This window comes from Bubalus kerabau, chromosome 2 (assembly GCF_029407905.1).
Source record: "Bubalus kerabau isolate K-KA32 ecotype Philippines breed swamp buffalo chromosome 2, PCC_UOA_SB_1v2, whole genome shotgun sequence".
Classification (NCBI taxonomy): Eukaryota; Metazoa; Chordata; class Mammalia; order Artiodactyla; family Bovidae; genus Bubalus; species Bubalus kerabau.
This window is the reverse complement of record NC_073625.1, coordinates 176,432,451-176,449,797: the sequence shown is the minus strand read 5'-3', so window position 1 is coordinate 176,449,797 and position 17,347 is coordinate 176,432,451.

Sequence of the window (17,347 nt, the reverse complement as noted above, 5' to 3'; positions counted from 1 at the left end):
GGTGTTCATTGGAAGGACTGATGCTGAAGCTGAAACTCCAATATTTTGGCCACCTCATGCGAAGAATTGACTCATTGGAAAAGACTCTGATGCTGGGAGGGATTGGGGGCAGGAGGAGAAGGAGATGGCAGAGATGAGATGGCTGGATGGCATCACCAACTTGATGGACATGAGTTTGAGCGAACTCCGGGAGTTGGTGATGGACAGGGAGGCCTGGCGTGCTGAGATTCATGGGGTCGTGAAGAGTTGGACATGACTGACTGAACTGAACTGAACTGAACTGAATTCCTTAAAATCAGTCTCTCTCCCTCCCTCTCCTTCTTTCTCCCTGTTGGTTCCATTTTGCTGAAGTATCCTGACTAATACTAGTGCTCAATGAATGATAGGTGCTGTTGTTACCACGTAACTGAATTCTGGCTATTTATTGCCTGAAACCAGCCTTTGCCAGAACTCAGTTAGATGGCATTGTCTCTTTCTTCTTCTGAAACATGGAGATTCCCTGGTGTGGGGAGGGGATGTCCTGAAACATGGGGCACAGAGCCCCAGATCTGGGGCTGGGAGGCCTGGTTTTGGCTCCTGGCTGTGCCACCAACTCACTGTGTGATCTTAGGCAAGTCCCTTGCCTTCTTTGGCTTTTAGCTTCCTAAGTGGGTTGGGCTTGGTGATGCGTGAGAAGGTTTCCATCTCAGAGCCTCTGAATCTAGAATTTCCTCTGATGCCTCCATGTGCAGAGCAGGCTTCCTACCACTCTGTTCATTTATTACTGGAGTTTGGTTTCTGCTTCCTCAGTGGTTGCAGGTTGGGGCACTTGCCCTTTTGCTCAGGAGAGAGCCCGAGTGACTGAATCATGGCTACCCCATCCTGGCTAAAAAGGATGCTTCAGACCTCACATCCAGGCTTCTAAGGACAGGGGCCCTGGCATAAGGGAAAGCTGGACTTCTAGAGGTCTCTCCTGCTGGGATCCCCTTCCCAAGTCTGCTTAGGTGCTCAGGGACCTGTCTTTCCCTGACAGCTTGCCCTGAACAGGCAGAGACCACACAGAAAGAACTGAATGCTCTTCCACAAATTCATGTGTGAAAGAAACAGCACAACCTGTGGTCCTCTTCAGTTCCGTCTAATCCCTTACCTTGCCTGATGTCCGGGGTCTTGGTACATCTGTTCTCAGAAGTTACCACCAAATTGCTTGCTCTCCCAGGCTGCACGGTCCGTTTGGGCCTGGCATCTCTGCTTTGTCGGTGCCATGTTGGTGAAGCTGGGAACCTCAGTTCCCAGGTCGCAGATGTAGCCTGTGGTCATCCCCTCTGAGGAGGTCATCTGCTGCCTCCTCAGGGCATCTTCAGGGAAACTTACTGAAACTTAGCGCCAATGGAGCCTTTTCTATGTGTGGGAGCTAAGGGTATTCAGATCTGACTCCAACTTGGATGGCTACGTTCTCCATCTGCGGGACGCAAGACCTTGACTTGCTGCAAAACTTCTGGTTTTTCTAGCTGCTGGGGTTGCCAGGCAACAATTCAGGAGAGCTCACACATTGCTCTCACCTTATACTCAGGTTTGCCCTGCCCCCTGGTGGAATTTGACTGCCTGAGAAACCACTTCAGGGTGGCAACTCTTCACTGCCATTGCTGCCCAAGTCTGCAATGACTGGGAGGCTCTTCTCCTGTCCAGGCAGAGACCTCAGCAGAGGTGGGAGGTTGCCCCCTCGCTTGCTCTGCATTGCACCTGGTGACCTGGGCACGGATGTAGTGCTGCCTGTTGTCCTGGGTTCTTAGGACCCTCCTGAGGAGGACTCTTCTGCCTCAGTCTATGGTTCCATAGGACCCTGCCATACATTCAAGATGACCTAACTCCTAAGAAAGTTAGACTCTTTTGAAAAGACCCTGATGCTGGGAAAGATTGAGGGCAGGAGGAGAAGGGGATGACAGAGGATGAGATGGTTGGATGGCATCACTGACTCAATGGACATGGGTTTGGGTGGGCTCTGGGAGTTGGTGATGGACAGGGAGGCCTGGCGTGCTGTGGTTCATGGGGTTGCAAAGATTCGGACACGACTGAGTGACTGAACTGAACTGTTGTTAATCACATATTAGTCATGAGTGTGTTGTTCACAATTGATGGAAACTCAACTCAAGCTGCCTCCTTGGTTTTTAAAGGAAATTTACTGATTTACGTCACTGAAAACTCATTGCAAGTCTTAGGTATGGCTTGAACCAGGAACTCAAATAATGTGGTTGGAATTCAGTCTCTTCTGTGTATTCTGCTTTCCCTTGTGTTGGCTTCACTCTCAGGCAGACTTTCTCCAACTGGGTGCGTAATTTCCAGGTTTATGTCTTCTCTAGAGCTATCAGTCTTGGTGGAAAGAAAGCTTCTCTTTGCCCTCAGTGCCTACAAATTTCTGGAATTGGGTCTCCTTGCCTTAAATCACTTGTCTGCCATTGAAGCAATCCCTGTGGGAGATGGAGGTGGGGGGTGAAATATACATCCCCTCCCATGAGAGTGGAGGTGGGAGTGTGTATGGCTCCATCTGAACTACTGGAATGAGAGTGAGGGAGAGGTGGTTCCCCAGAAAAATCAAAGTTCTCTTAGAAGGAGAAAGGAGAACAAATGCCAGGAAGGACTGAAATTTCAGGTGTGTTCTACACCCAGGCCCACCTGCATCCCTGCATTGAGAGCAATTGAGGGTCATGCTGGTGTCCCAGCTCCCACTAAATACTAGTAGAGTTGAGGGGTGAGGACCCCTCAAATGAGAGGCACAGAGAGCGAGGACTCTGAGAGCTCAGAGGACAGAGTGAATATACATGTGAATCACTTGGGACCCTGTTAAAATGTAGATTCTGATTCAAGGTCTTAGGTCAGTGGTTCTCAGCCAGGGGTGACTTTGGCAGTGTCCAGAGACGTTTTTGGTTGTCACAACTGAGGAAGGGGACTCTTGGCATCTAATGGGTGCAGACCAGGGCTGCTGCTCAACACCCTCCAGCAGATAAGGCAGCCCTTCACAACCAAGAATTACCTGGTCCAGAATGTCAGTAGTGCTGAGGTAGAGTGGAGCTCATGGAACCATGGAAGGGCATTCCTAGCAGAGGATGTGCCCAAGCGAAGGTACTGCAGGAGAAAGTATCTGGTCAATGGGGGCAGGTCATAGGCAGCCTGGCAGGAGGTGGGGGTGCATGCTGACAGAACCCTAAAACCATAGATATCTGGGCTGGAAGGAAATCCTGAGGTCATTTACAACCTTGTGCCCTAGATATGCTGGAGCTGCCTCCTGTGAGCCTGAAGAAGAGACCGTAAGAAATGCAGTGCTCAGGCCCCACCCCAGCTGTTCCAAGTTAAAATCTGCATTTTTAACAATCCCAGGTCATTTGCATGCACATGAAAGTTGGATACAGAGTGGCCTATAACAGCCCCTTCCCTGGTAGCTCAGCTGGTAAAGAAGCTGCCTGTAATGCAGGAGACCCCGATTCAATTCCTGGGTCAGGAAGATTCCCTGGAGAAGGGATAGGTTACACTCCAGTACTCTGGGCTTCCCTGGTGGCTTAGATGGTAAAGAATCTGCCTGCAATGTGGGAGACCTGGGTTCGATCCCTGAGTTGGGAAGATCCCCTGGAGGAGGGCATGGCAACCCACTCCAGTGTTCTTGCCTGGAGAATCCCCATGGGCAGAGGAACCTGGTGGGCTATGATCTATGGGGTGCCAAAGAGTTGGACATGACTGAGCAACTAAGCACAGCACAGCACATAACAGCCCTTTAGGGTGAGGAGACCAGCCAACTTGCATTTATTGAGCACCTACTGTGTGCTCAGATTTGAATGAGATTAAGGAGCTGACTTACCAGTGCCGGAGTCCAGCTCCAGCAGCCAGGGAATCAGCCTGAAGGGGTGAGCGGTGTTGGCGGACAATGATGTAGCCTCTGACTCATAGTATGGAACTATATGTTTATTTCAAGCTTCAGGTTTTTTTTTATACTTTGACAAAAGCATTAGGTTAGAGGTTTGACATTTTTAGCTTCCCCCACCCAGATTTATTGTCTCCAGAAATCATTGTTGACATACAAACAGAGTTCCTGCTTCAGCAATTCTCTCAGAATTGGCTTTACTATCTATTATCTACTTTCTCTTATGTGTCCTATACTTAACTTGTGATTACATTGTAACTCATGCCACATTCCTCAGTTTATTTCTTATCTTTCTAAATCCTGTTTGCCCCTAGCATCTTAAGATCATTATCTCCTAAAAAGGCTTCTAGCTATTCTTAATTATTCCTAAACCCTAAACTCAGAAAACTACTTTTGCCATAAATATTTCCCTCACAAACAGGTCTCAGAAAACAATCCTTCCCATGGCCTCAAGCTGCAGCCTACGTGCTCATCCTGGGACATTCTTTGTAAAGATCCTTGAACAAATGTCAATGGTTGTTTTATAGATTATTTTCTGGGCACAACTGCAGAAGGCTTTGTGCTTTCTCATGCTTCTCTCAAGCACCTTAACATTCTTTCCAGCCAACTCAACCAAAGAAAAGAAAGAACAAGTCAGAATCACAAGGCCTAACTTCTTCATCCTGGGACCGTGCCTGCGAGATGAGGAAGAGGGGGTTGGGGCCATGCCTCCATTTTGTCGGTAATGCCTAATGCGGCTCCTGACATACCAGGGGTGTAGGTTTGGCCACAGAAAAGCAAAATGAACTCCAAGAGTCAGACCTTCTAATGGGATGTGCCCAGCCTCACCATCCCACCCCCACCTCATCACACCTGCATCCCCACAGCTGAGGCCTTCCCATAGGTGCTGATCTTAGCAGTCAGTTTTTGTAACAAGTGACCCTGCTTCCTTCCTTGGTCAGCCAGATGGACCTAGGGATAGCTTGTGACCCCACGGTGGTCACTCCAGATACTGGCCAGGTCAGCAACCTCTGAGGTAGCTGTCTTGACAGGATGAGCAGCCCAAACAGTCACTCTCTTGGAGATTGGGAGTGGTAATTTTCAAGATAGGCTGTTAATTTGCAGTGGGAGTGGCCACAAAATCTAGGAGGCGAACCAGTGGCCCAAGGGAGCAGTTGATAAAGCAGAGGGATGGGGGACTTGCAAGGGAAGCCAGAATGGTGGTGGTGGGGATGCTGTGAGAGACTAGGCAGTTGAGGAGAGAGACAGGACCAGAGAGCAGAGGAACCTCTGATCCAGACAGCAGTTCAGTCTCAAGACCACACAACCAAACCCCTTTTCTTTCCCCAGTCACTTCACAGTCTAACTAAAACACAGTCATTTGACAGTTTATGTTTAACTGCTTTGTTAATACTTACAAATTTAAAAACAGATAATAATATTCCAAGTGGAGGGAGGAAATTTTCAAATTAATTTCACTTTAGCTCACATACATTAATTTATATTAATGTATATTTCTCCCTTTTTTAAACAATGAGGAAGATGAAGTCCTCCCTTCAGTGTTTTCTTTTCTTTTTAAAAAAAATTAGTTTCTTATTTGGTTGCACTGGATCTTCACTGCATCACGTGGGCTTTCTCTAGTGGGGGTTACTCCTCTTTGTGGTACACAGGCTTCTCATTGCAATGGCTTCTCTTGTTACCGAGCACTAGCTCTAGGCCCACAGGCTTCAGTAGCTGTGGCACAGGGGCTTTAGTTGCTCTACGGAGTGTGGGGTCTTCCCGAGCGGGGACTGAACCCGTATCCCCTGCATTGGCAGGTGGATACTTGTCCACTATACCACCAGGAAAGCCCTACATTTCCCTTTCAGATTATTGTGTTAGCTGCCCCTCTAACAGCCATCTCTCCCTCTCTTCCCTCTTCAGAGAATCCTAATTTTCTTCAGTGATGCAGGTAACTCAGATACTGCTGAGACCCTGGCCCCACTCCTGGGCAGACCACAGTTAGTCATAGTGCTCTCACCTTTTTGTCAGCAAATAGGAACAAGCATGTGGGTCAGTCCTGGCCCATGAGATAAGTGGGGAGTGTGCTGAGGGTTTCTGGGTAAGTGGTCCAGATTCCTAAGAAAGAACCTGGAAGAAATGGTTCCTTTTCCCACGGACATTTAAAAATAACATGATGCTTGGACCAGCTACAGTCTACAAAGGGGAAAGATGACAGGGAGCAGGACTCATACCCAAATCTTTGAGTGGCTACTCATAGCCAGGAGTCACTAATCTCTGAGTCCTCTCTTTCTTGAAATAATAAAGACCTCATCGTTAAAGTTCTTTTTTTAAAAAAATCCAAAAACACTGTAATTGATGCAAAGATACAACAGGTTATTATTAATAACAACCAGATTACTATAATCCTGAACCAGTAAAGATTTTAGAAGCTGTATCCCAATACAATTCTGCTCTTAAGTTCACACAGTAGAAAGGGCATGAATGTGAAGTCAGTTTCTCTCCCAGGGCTGCTATTTACAAGCTGGGTGACCCTGCATAAATTATTTAATCTTGCTCAGCCTCACTTTCCTCATAGAGTAAAAGGAAATAAAATATAGGAGTGGGAATTCAGTATGATAATGTATTATGTCTGGCACAGACTGCTCTTGTTGTTCAGTTGCTGAGTCATGTCCAACTCTTTGTGACCCTGTGGACTGTAGCACACCAGGCTCCTCTGTCCTCCACTGTCTCCTAGAGTTTGCTAAAATCATGTCCATTGAGTTGGTGATACTATCTTACCATCTCACCCTCTGCTTCCCCTTTCTCCTTTTGCCTTCAATCTTTCCCAGCATCAGGGTCTTTTCCAATAAGTCAGCTCCTCATATCAGGTGGCCAAAGTATTGGAGCTTCAGTTTCAGCATCAGCCCTTCCAGTAAATATTCAGGGTTGATTCCCTTTAGGATTGACTGGCTTGAACTCCTAGCAGTCCAAGGGACTCTCAAGAGTCTTCTTCAGCACCACAATTCAAAAGCATCAATTCTTTAGGGTTCAGCCTTCCTGGCTCAGACTAGGCACAGAGTAAAAAACGAGCTCTTATGATTATTATTGAGATGAAAAGGGTATAATCTTTGCTTCAGTAGCATTACAATCAAAGACTATGGAAAAGACAAACAGCCATTAAATACAAAGCAAGGCCTGACAAATGAAAGGGCGTGAATTTGTAGGAGTACAGGGACATGTGCTCAGTGGTGAGAGAAACTTGATGAACAAAAGGGGAGTTGGAATTGCAACTGATTTTTTTTTTTTTTTTTTTGCCGAGCTGCCCATCTTTTGGGATCTCAGTTCCTTGACCAGGATTGAACCCAGGTCATGACAGTGAAAGCTTGGAATCCTAACTACTAGGCCATCAGGGAACTCACAATAGTTGATTTTTATAATGTTCTGAACTTTTCAAATTCCCTGTAAAAAAATCCATTGCCTAATTTCATAAACGTTATTAAAATACACTATACATTTTATTATTTTATTATTCTTCAACCAGTGTTTTCTTTTTATAATGGTGAAAAACTTGGGCCCATCATAAATGGCAGAGTAAAATAATCTATACCACATCCACATGGCTGAATATCACACACTTGTTAAATAGTTATGAAATGTGTAGCAAAATGGAAAAATGAAAAGAATTGCTTTGTTAGTGGTCAGACTTTGGATAATTGTTGGCTTTCCATCCTCTTTTAAAGTTGTCATGATTATTAGAATATTGTTCGTGCAATAAAAAAAGAAATGAGATCAAAGAAAATAAGTGTGAAGTTGAACGGGACTGTGAGGGCCATTTGTTACACTTTGGTGGTTGTGGGGGTGTCCGGCTCTTTTCCAAGCACTGGCAGGTCCCCAGCACAGACCCTTTGTCACCTTGGGGACACCAGTACGTGGCAGGCACAACCGCTTCATTTGGCTACCATCCCTTCTTAAACAGGTGGTGGTAAGCTTCCCCCTTGTCTTCAGAGGATATTAAGGCAGGGGGACTGATTGTGGCTTTTCTTTCTTAATCGTCTCATCAGTGAGGTTCTATACTGTTTGTAAAGTGAAGGTCACTCAGTCATGTCCGACTCTGAGACCCCATGGATAGTCCATGGAATTCTTCAGGCCGAAATACTGGAGTGAGTAGCTCTTCCTTTCTCTAGGGGATCTTCCCAACCCAGGGATCGAACCCAGGTCTCTGGCATTGCAGGCGGATTCTTTACCAGCTGAGCCACCAGGGAAAAATGAATCCCAATGTAGGAGAAAACCAGGTCGACCTGTTTTCCCTGAGCAGTTGTGTAGGGCCTGGGCTTAGGTGCTGTGAAAACAGGTAAACTGGAAACCTTTCCCTCTCCACCTAGGGAATCCCTGTGATGCTCTCCCCCTCAGGGGATACTTTCCTTAGGCCCATGTCCGAAATCTGAGAGCCCTTTGAACTTCCACTGAAGAGCTAGGGGCCTGTATCTGTAGTTTTGGACCGCTACCTGAGCTCTGGTGGCTCAGAAGGTAAAGAATCCGACCAGAATGCAGGACACCTAGGTTCAATCCCTGGGTTGGGAAGATCCCCTGGAGAAGGGAATGGCAACCCACTCCAGTATTCTGGCCTGTAGAATCCCCATGGACGGGGGGGAGCCTGGCAGGTTACAGTCCACGGGGTCGCAAAGAGTCGGACACGACTAAGCGACTAAACACACAGCCTGAGCCCAAGAGTGCCCTAACGATGTAGCTGCAGGCGAGGGGCAGCCAAGCAGCGGAGGCCAGCTCTTGGGACAGCCAAGGGCGGCTCCAGCTTCTCTTCTTCATCTGTAAACGGGGTAGAGGGTGGGTCTCTGGATGTCCCGGCGCAGGGGTGGGTCAGCGTCAGTACCCTCGGCGGGACGGGCTCAGCGCGTAATGGGGACCATGCCAGCCCTAATGGGAAGCAGCCGCCTCACCCCGGCCGAGAGCCTCTGAGATAAAACGGAAGCGCCGCAAGAGGCGCTTTGATTCCAATACGAAACAAATTATTCCTCCCGGAACGGAACAAAACAAATCAGAGTGGAGTCTCACGGCCGTCATTCCAACCCGCAAGGCCTCTGCCGGCGGCCGCGGGGCCTGACGACCCTGCAAAGCTTCGCAGGGACCGTGCCCTGCGTGGGGCGGGGGTACTCGCCCCCAGCACCGCGGCGGGGAGGTGGGTAGGGGAGTCCTGGCCCGCGGGGCTCCGAATCCTTCCTGTCATTTGAACACCCCGCTTCTGGGTGGGCTGCCGGTTGAGCCGAAATCGCCCTCAGGCCAGTGGTCCTCAAACTTGGGCTAGGGAGTCCCAGAATCTTCCAGAGGGCTTGTTAAGCACATTGCTGAGCTCTACCGCACAATAGGGTGGGGTCTGACAATTTCAGGTAGGGATCTGACAATTTCAGGTAGGGCGGGGCCTGAGAATTTGCACGTCCCAAGTAATGCTGGTGCTGCTCGTCCAGACACACCACTCTGAGAACCATCGGACAAATATGGCATTCAGATGGCTGAGTCCCATAGAGGTCTACAGGGGGTCAACTATCCAGGAACTGCTCAAAGGGCATCTGTCCAAAAGTGAACCAACCAAGTCCTGCTCCAAAGCTCCCTGGCTGGAATTTCTCACCAGCCTGTGAGGGTAAGTGGGCAATTGCCAAAGGCCTTTGAAAAAGACTGATGCCAGCTCTAGGATTCTAGGCAGCTTCTCTGGGTGATGCTTCTGTTCCAGCTTCTCGGCCTCTAGAGAAGCTCCTGGGCTCTGTGTTGTCCTGCCTGGGCCAGAGGTTCCTAGTAGGGAGTGTGTGGAGGGGGGAGGGGAGTGGAGTATGTGGGGTGATCAGGTGGATCCTGGAGAGGACAGGAGCAGTAATTCTTGCTGGGATGATATCTCTGAGGTCCTGCATCGCTTCATGGAAACCATTGAGAGACCTGGCAGAGTTAGACTTACTAAGCCTGGAAAGAGTGCCTGCACCCCCACTGATTCTCCAACTCCAGTGCACCACAGTCGCCCGGAGGACTTGGATTGCTTCCCACCCCACCCCCACCCCTGAGATGCTAATTCAATGGGTTTTTTCAATAAGATCCTAGGTGATGCTGATGATCTGGGTTCCACAGTTTGGAAACCATTACCCTAGGCTTTATTTCCAAGTGGTTCAGTGGTAAAGAATCCACCTGCCAATGCAGGAGACACAGGTTCAATCCCTGGGTAGAGATCTCCTGGAGAAGGAAATGGCAACCCACTCCAGTATTCTTGCCTGGGAAATTCCATGGACAGAGGAGACAGGCAGGCTACATGTCCATGGGGTTGTAAAAAAGTTGGATGTGACATCAACTAAACAATAATAGCAACAAAGCCCTTAGTGTAGCTGCAAAATGGTCACGATATGTGTGCTCAGCCCCACCCTCTGTACATCCTTTATCAGTCACTGGCCTTTGTGTTGACTGCCTTTCCAGCTTTCAGAAGCAGTTTGGTCTTGCTCTCTGTGCTGTCTGGTTCTTGGGGCAGAGAACAGTTCTCAGGGTGATTCAGGCATGGGAAGAGCAGCATTCCCCACTCCCATTCGTGCCCACAACCAGGTACGACAGCTCCCTTCTCCTTCCTGCTATCCCTCACCCTTTAGGTGTGCTTGAGTCCTAGTTGGGGTGGTGGCAGGGGCTGGAAAGGGCCCTTTAATGTACTCCTTTGTATCCATGCAAGGCCAGGCCTAGAAGGGTCGCTGTTGCTCTTCTGCCAGCAATAGAATGTCTGGGGAGTGACACCTTCCCCTCCCCTGCTTTGTACATTATAGCGATTTATGAAATATTTGCTGTTCAGCTGATTAACTGTTTAGGGAAACTTAGCAAAAGGGGAAACAAAAGAAAATGAAAACCTTCCTCAAGTTTTCCATGGACTAGGACAAGGTGTTTGGTATTTTTTTGGCCACTTTGCACGTCTTGTGGGATTTTAGTTTCTGGACCAGGGATTTGAACCCAGGCCCACTGCAGTGAAAGCGCCAAGTCTTAACCGCTGGCCCACCAGGGAATTCCGTAGGACAAGGTTTTGATCAGCATCCTTCAGCTTGGCTAAGGAGGCAAGGTCTCTCCTTTTTAGTCTCCTGTGTCAGAGGCTCCTGGGTGGGAACCCTGAAGCACAGATGTGGGGTGGGAGCCAGCAAGGTCAGTGTGCTTCAGTGCTGGGAGCTTTGGGACTGCCCCAGCAAGCTGGAGACCTTGGAAAAGAAAGGGTAGGTAGTCCTTGGGGGGTGGGGATCAACCAAAGCCACAGGGAGGCATCCTTTGGTTTTTGTTGCTCAGGATCTCCAGAAAAGGCAAGTTTCTTTAGGAATGTAACAACATTTGCACCAAGAGGTTTAGAGAATGTCAAATGTGAATAATCATGGCATTTAACATTGGGATTAGGACACCAATTTAGATGAAAATAAGCAATGGCAACCCACTCCAGTACTCTTGCCTGGCAAATCCCATGGACGGAGGACCCTGGTAGGCTGCAGTCCACGGGGTCGCTAGGAGTCGGACACGACTGAGTGACCTCACTTTCACATTTCACTTTCACGCGTTGGAGAAGAAATGGCAACCCACTCCAGTGTTCTTGCCTGGAGAATCCCAGGGATGGGGGAGCCTAGTGGGCTGCCATCTATCGGGTCGCTCAGAGTAGGACACGACTGAAGTGACTTAGCAGCAGCAGCAACCCATTAGGTTTTCATACTTTTCCTCTTAGTTAGTTGTACTTTGAAACTGTGGATTTAGGAAATGGCTAAATTGGCTCTAGGTTCCCTATTTAGTTATGGATATTGTGTGTTGGAATCACCAGGGTTGCTTTGAAAAATCCTGATGCCCTGCTTAAATCCCATATATGGGGCCTGGACACAATGTTTTTTAAGGCTCCCCGGGTGATTTTTGGAGTGCAGCTAGCATCAAGAAGCTCTGAGCTACTGATTGAGTGGTTGGAGGGGCCAAGCTGAAACAAATTAGGTTTTTGGGGGTGTCTGCTTAGCCTACAGTGAGCACCATGACTGCTCTCTCCCCGAAGGGAGGAACCATCCAAAACTATAAGACGTCCCCACCCCCTACCCCGTCCCTCAGCAACAGTTCCAGTTGACAGGACCCAACCCTGGTAGGCCAGTTTCTCTCTCTTTCAAAGGAAAAGAGAATTGGGATGCAGAGATTTGAGCTATGACTAGGCTCCTCTCTAGAACACAGCAGAGGAGAGGCCTGTTCAGAGCAACAAGAAAAGTCAGTCTGTAGAGGAAATCTACCTGGGTTCTTGCCATCACCTCAGCCTCTTTTTCAACAATCTCACCCCATCCCTTCTGTTTAGTTTAAGCCAACTCTAGTGGGTTTATGTTACTTATGACCAAAGAGGCCCGACACACGCACAGGCAACAGTACAACAAAATCACACAAAAACAAACATGTATTCACACCCCCACCCCCCACCACACACACACACACACACACTCTCACACACACATCCGGTGTTTGAATCAGGCTCTTTGTAACTCCATGTGGTCCCAATGGAAGATTCTTTGGAATCTGTATTTTCCGGCATCCACAAGGAGAAACCTCAGCTTTCAATTCAATTGGGAACAGCAGTGGTTCCACAATGTGGCTCCATGGGCTTCATCAGAATCACCTGGAGAAACTGACTGAGAGATGCACATACATAGATCACCAGGCACCAGCCTCAGAGAAGCAAAAGATGCCCAGTATGAAGAGGATCATGAAATCTGCCCTTGAAAATCTTTCTTTGTGAGATTTTGATATGTATTTGCATCTACCGGTATCAGCCTGGCTGAACTAATGTAATTTATGAAATTCCCTTTTAACCTCTTTTCTAACTGGAGGTGGTATCCCCCTATCATGTCTGGGAGATGGCTTTTGAAGTCATTTTGTTTGAGGGATGGATAAGATCCTATACGGATAGAATAGAGCCCAGTGAAGTTCAGGCTTGTTGAACTGGTCAAATGAATTAGATCATTTACTTTGCCTGTAGACACAACTCCCTCCCCACCAACACACACACACACACACACACACACACACACACACACAGCGTTTGTATGTGTGAGTAAAGCAGCAAATGTACTTTTTATTTTAGAAACAAAAATATCATTTCTGACCCAACAATAGCCGGATCCTTGTGAATGAAGGGTTTGCATATTTTCCTGTTTTAACGGTTCTAGTATAAACAGCCCAAGCCCAGGCCTGATTGTCAGTAGGTCCTGAGCAGCCCAACCAGAGTGCTGGAAACGACTCCAGCCCTGAGAACCTGGACCCGGCTTACTGCCAGGATTCAGCCTTGTGTTTAACAGTAGCAATGGGGTCAGGCGTTGAGGGAGAGGGCAACTGCAGTGATCCCTGAGACCAAAGTAAATGCCAGAAGCAATAGCAGCAGCAGCTGCAGAGGCAGTAGCTACTGTGTATTGAGAATTTCTTGGTTCAGGTACCAGGCTAAATGATGTAATCATTTAGTGGAATACTTAAAAAAAAATCTCAGTGTTGTAGCATTATTATTGCAATTTTTTGAATGAGGTTCAGAAAGGTTGAGCAGTTTTTATGAGGTCACACAGCTTCTAAGGGAAGATCCAGGATCCAGATAAATGCATGTTTGACCCCTGTTATAAGATACTGCACACAGAAACCCAGGTCTCAGCTACCTTCTTGAGTGCTAGCTGCGGATTCAGGGCTTTGGTCCTAGAAGCAGTCCAGGGCAGCTTTTCAGGCACATTCCTCATCCCTGTTTTCTTTCAGAACATTTCAACCAGCACCCCAGCTCCACTGGTCTCCAGCAGAGGGAAATAGCTGTCAGCAGGCTGTGGAAGGCTCTCTCCCAGCTCAACCGCAATTTCAAATTTCTGGGTGGATCCTTTGTGCCCTGACAGTGGGACCACAACACTCCTTTTTGGGCTAGCAAAGGACTCAAGATTTTTTTTTTTATCAACTATTGATTCTATATTTAATGACCAAGACAGTGTGTTTCCTAGATCTGAAACAAAGTGGATTAGTGCTGTTATATTAAAAAATTATGGCTCACCTATTTGATGGATAATTAAACCATTCTAGGGCTTTATTTATTATTGGATGGATTATTTATTCATTGAAAATCATCTTTCAAAGGATCAGATGTGGAGAAACCCTCGTGGTGAAAGGTAAAAAGAAGTAGTATACAAAATGGAAAATTCCATATAAAATATATTCTTTTAATTATGTAAATTAGATTTGTTAAAATAGATGGAAGATCAGAGGAAAGTCATCAAAATATTAACTGTGGTTGCACAGCGGAGGAAGGGTGCGATCACTGTAAATTTTGTTCTCTTTTTCTCAATTTTCTTTAATCTGGGTTAGCTTTATAAATGAGAGAAAAAGTGAAAACATGCAAAGTCCTAACATGTAGCACTGGAAGGGCACAGGTATGATTACTGAATAATTTTTATCCCACCTTGGATTTCAGCAGGCGGAAGAGTCTTCGCACCGCACTGCCCAGGGCTTATTTTCAAGAGTAAGGATGGCTGCTCCGTCTCCGCTCGGCAGACTCCCTGCAAGGCCGCGCTGTATAGGCTGGGGATCGGTCCTTTCGGTTCTTTGAAGCACCCCTAATTTGGTTGAGGAGACAAGTGCACTGCGAGAAATAGAGGTAGCCAGGCGCCAGGGCGACTATCTAGTAGAGGTGGAAGTCTAGCGGAGTGGGGGGCAGTGTTTTATGGGTCTTGACCCAGGGGTGCCAATGAATGCCATGATGCGGAAAATCAAAGAGCCTCAGCACAGTCTGGGGTTCTCTTCGGAGTCCGCCAATGGTCTGCTGTGACGCGCCTGCTGGGCGCCTGTAGGTTGTGGCGTTCCGCGCCCCCCCCCTCCCCCGCCCCGAACCCCAGCCCGCTTTCCCGGAGGGTCGGTGAGTTCGGGATCCGGGCAGAAACCCCAGGTCAGTTAGATTGCCAGCACAGAGCTTTGGCTTTCTGAGCGGCTCCGGGTTGGAGCACGCGGAGTGTCTGGTGCCAGCGGGGAGCAGGGACCAGAAACTGAGAGGTATCAGAGGGTACCGGCAGTGGTTGAAGGCGCGTCGGCCACTCCCGGGATCCAGCGAGAGTGGTGTCACCCACTCGGCGCTGTGTGGGGTTGTCTTGCCTTGCGCGAGCCCCTCTTGTCGGCTAAGCTCCGGGGCAGCTGAGGGAGGCGGCGATGATGTCGTTTAAGGCCAGCAGAGGGCAGCCTCGAGGCTGTGAGGCCGCCGGGCGACCTCGCCACGCCGCAGGCTCTCTTCCAGCGCCCCGGCTCGGCCGGGTGCGGGCGGCCTTGGAGCCCGGAACCCAGCGACCTCAGCCTGCCGGAGCCGGGCTCCGGGACCCAAGGGCACCCGGCGAGATGTGGTCAAGCTGCAGCCCTCGGACAACCCCAGTCTCAGGAGTGCGAAGGCTTGGGGCCGGGAAACCAGATAACCCAGAAGAAGCAAAGCCCAACACACACAGGGATGTTGCTATATAAGCAACATGTTACAAGCGTGTAGGAACCTTTTTAGTGATGTGGGTGAGAGCTAGAATAGTCTTTGCGTCCTTGGTGAGGGAAGTCAGAGGCTAAGAGCCCGGCGACTCCGAACTGCGCGCAGGAGACTTGGCGCAAGGAGGGACCTGGCGATCCGGGTTGGAAGCAGAGGAGCCGCGCTTTAAGATCCAGACTCGGCTAACTGGGGATTCCCGCCCTGACCCCGGTCACTTTCCGGCTGTTGAATCTGGGGCAGCTTACTGTACCTTTCTTGCCTCCGACTAATCACTTCTGTAAAATGTGCACGGTGGGCTCCGGGTTTTGCAGGGCCATTCGAGATTTGAGACAGCAGAATTCGTTCGTTACTGTTGCTGCTCTGGCACAACTCAGGGCTCCTGGGCTTGCGGCTGGGGTGAAAGGATCGCGCATTTGCCTGTCGTGGCTGTCGTGAGGACATAGGCCCGCTAGGCTTTGGGGACCCAGCTGGGCGTGGGCGGTCACAGCCCTGGAATCTTCGGCGCTCTTCCTCGGCACTCTGGCGAGCCCTAAGTTCCCCTGCCCTGGACACCGGGGTCACCGAGCTCCGGCAGAGCGCACTTATCATCAAACGAATTGAGACCAGACACCCGGCGCGGTGGGTTTCCCAGGAAGCCTGGCCAAGGGCCAAGGCCAACCGGGCCTGGAGGTAGCTTAGTGAGCTAAACAGGCCAACCTTGGTGCGCGTCTAGCAAACACATCCACCTTTAACAAACTGGCCAGGTCTTTGGCTGGCCCGGGTCTGTGTGAAAACGGCACCCATTAACTTGCCTGGGCTTGTTTCCCCATTGAAAATTCAGAAGGGCAGTATTCTCCGCCTGAGTTGTAAAAATCCTGATTGGAAACTGTCAAAGCCTGTGTAAATGTGAGGCATAATTGCCACTCACCAGCAGCCGGCTCCATCAGCGTCTGCACAGCCCACGAACAGGACAGAGGCAAGATGAGTGTTCAGATATATGCACAGGTATATCACACGTGTGTAGATGTGTCTGTCTCTCTAGGCTCAGTTGCACACACGTGTGCATGTACATGCACACAGATACGGGATTCTCTTGTGTAGATGTGTCTATGCACATTCCGAATGCGGACGCTACTGTTTGTGTCTGGAGGCAGAATGTGCACACCGTTCAGCTGACCGTTTCTCTCAAACTGAGTCAGTGCCACCTGGGGAAGTAGACTCTCAGGTGCTGCTCCCGGATCCGGTCAGCGCTTCGGCGCCGCCGAGCTCCTTTATCTCTCATCAGACGGCCGCCGGCCAGCTCCAGTTTCAATAGGGACCAGGATCCCCGAGTCGGCTGGAGGGAGCAAGGGTGGAGAGAAGGAAGAGGTGGAGGGCACTCCAGCACGCGAAGCCTGGGGACCTCACTTCCCTGGTCTGTCGCCTTTCCTTTTCCTCTCCAGGTCGCGTCTCTGTGGAAGAGAAAAGTGGGGCCCGGATCTTCCATTCGGCTCTGGAAAGGCGGCCCAGGCCCCTACTCCACAAGCCATCATGAAGGGAGGGGAACCGAAGATTCGTCATCAGCTTGGGAAAACGTGCGGCTGCAGCGCTGGCCGGGGGCCCCAGGGCACAACCTGGTGTTCGTGGGAGGCGCGCAGCGTGGCTGCTGGAGACCCCACCATCTGCTCATGCAGTCGCCGGGCTCCTCTTCCCCTTCTTTCTTAGGAATAGTTCTAAGCTGCGAGGCACTCCCATCACCTGCGTGTGTCTGCGGAGAAAGGGCCCCAAGCAAGTACCCTGGAAAGCCAGAGGCTGCCGCCTTGCAAAGTCAGAATCGCCGCGGCTTGAGCTCCGCTGCGACCCACATTTCAGATCAGAGAGAGAGCAGCAGAATAAGGTCACAAACGCTCTCCCGTCACCACCGCAGACCCGTTCCGCCGACAGGAGGGCATGACGCAGAAAATTTGAGGCCAAGAGCTAGAGGAGCCTCAGGTCTGCACAGACCTGAGACAGTAGCACAGAGGCTCCGC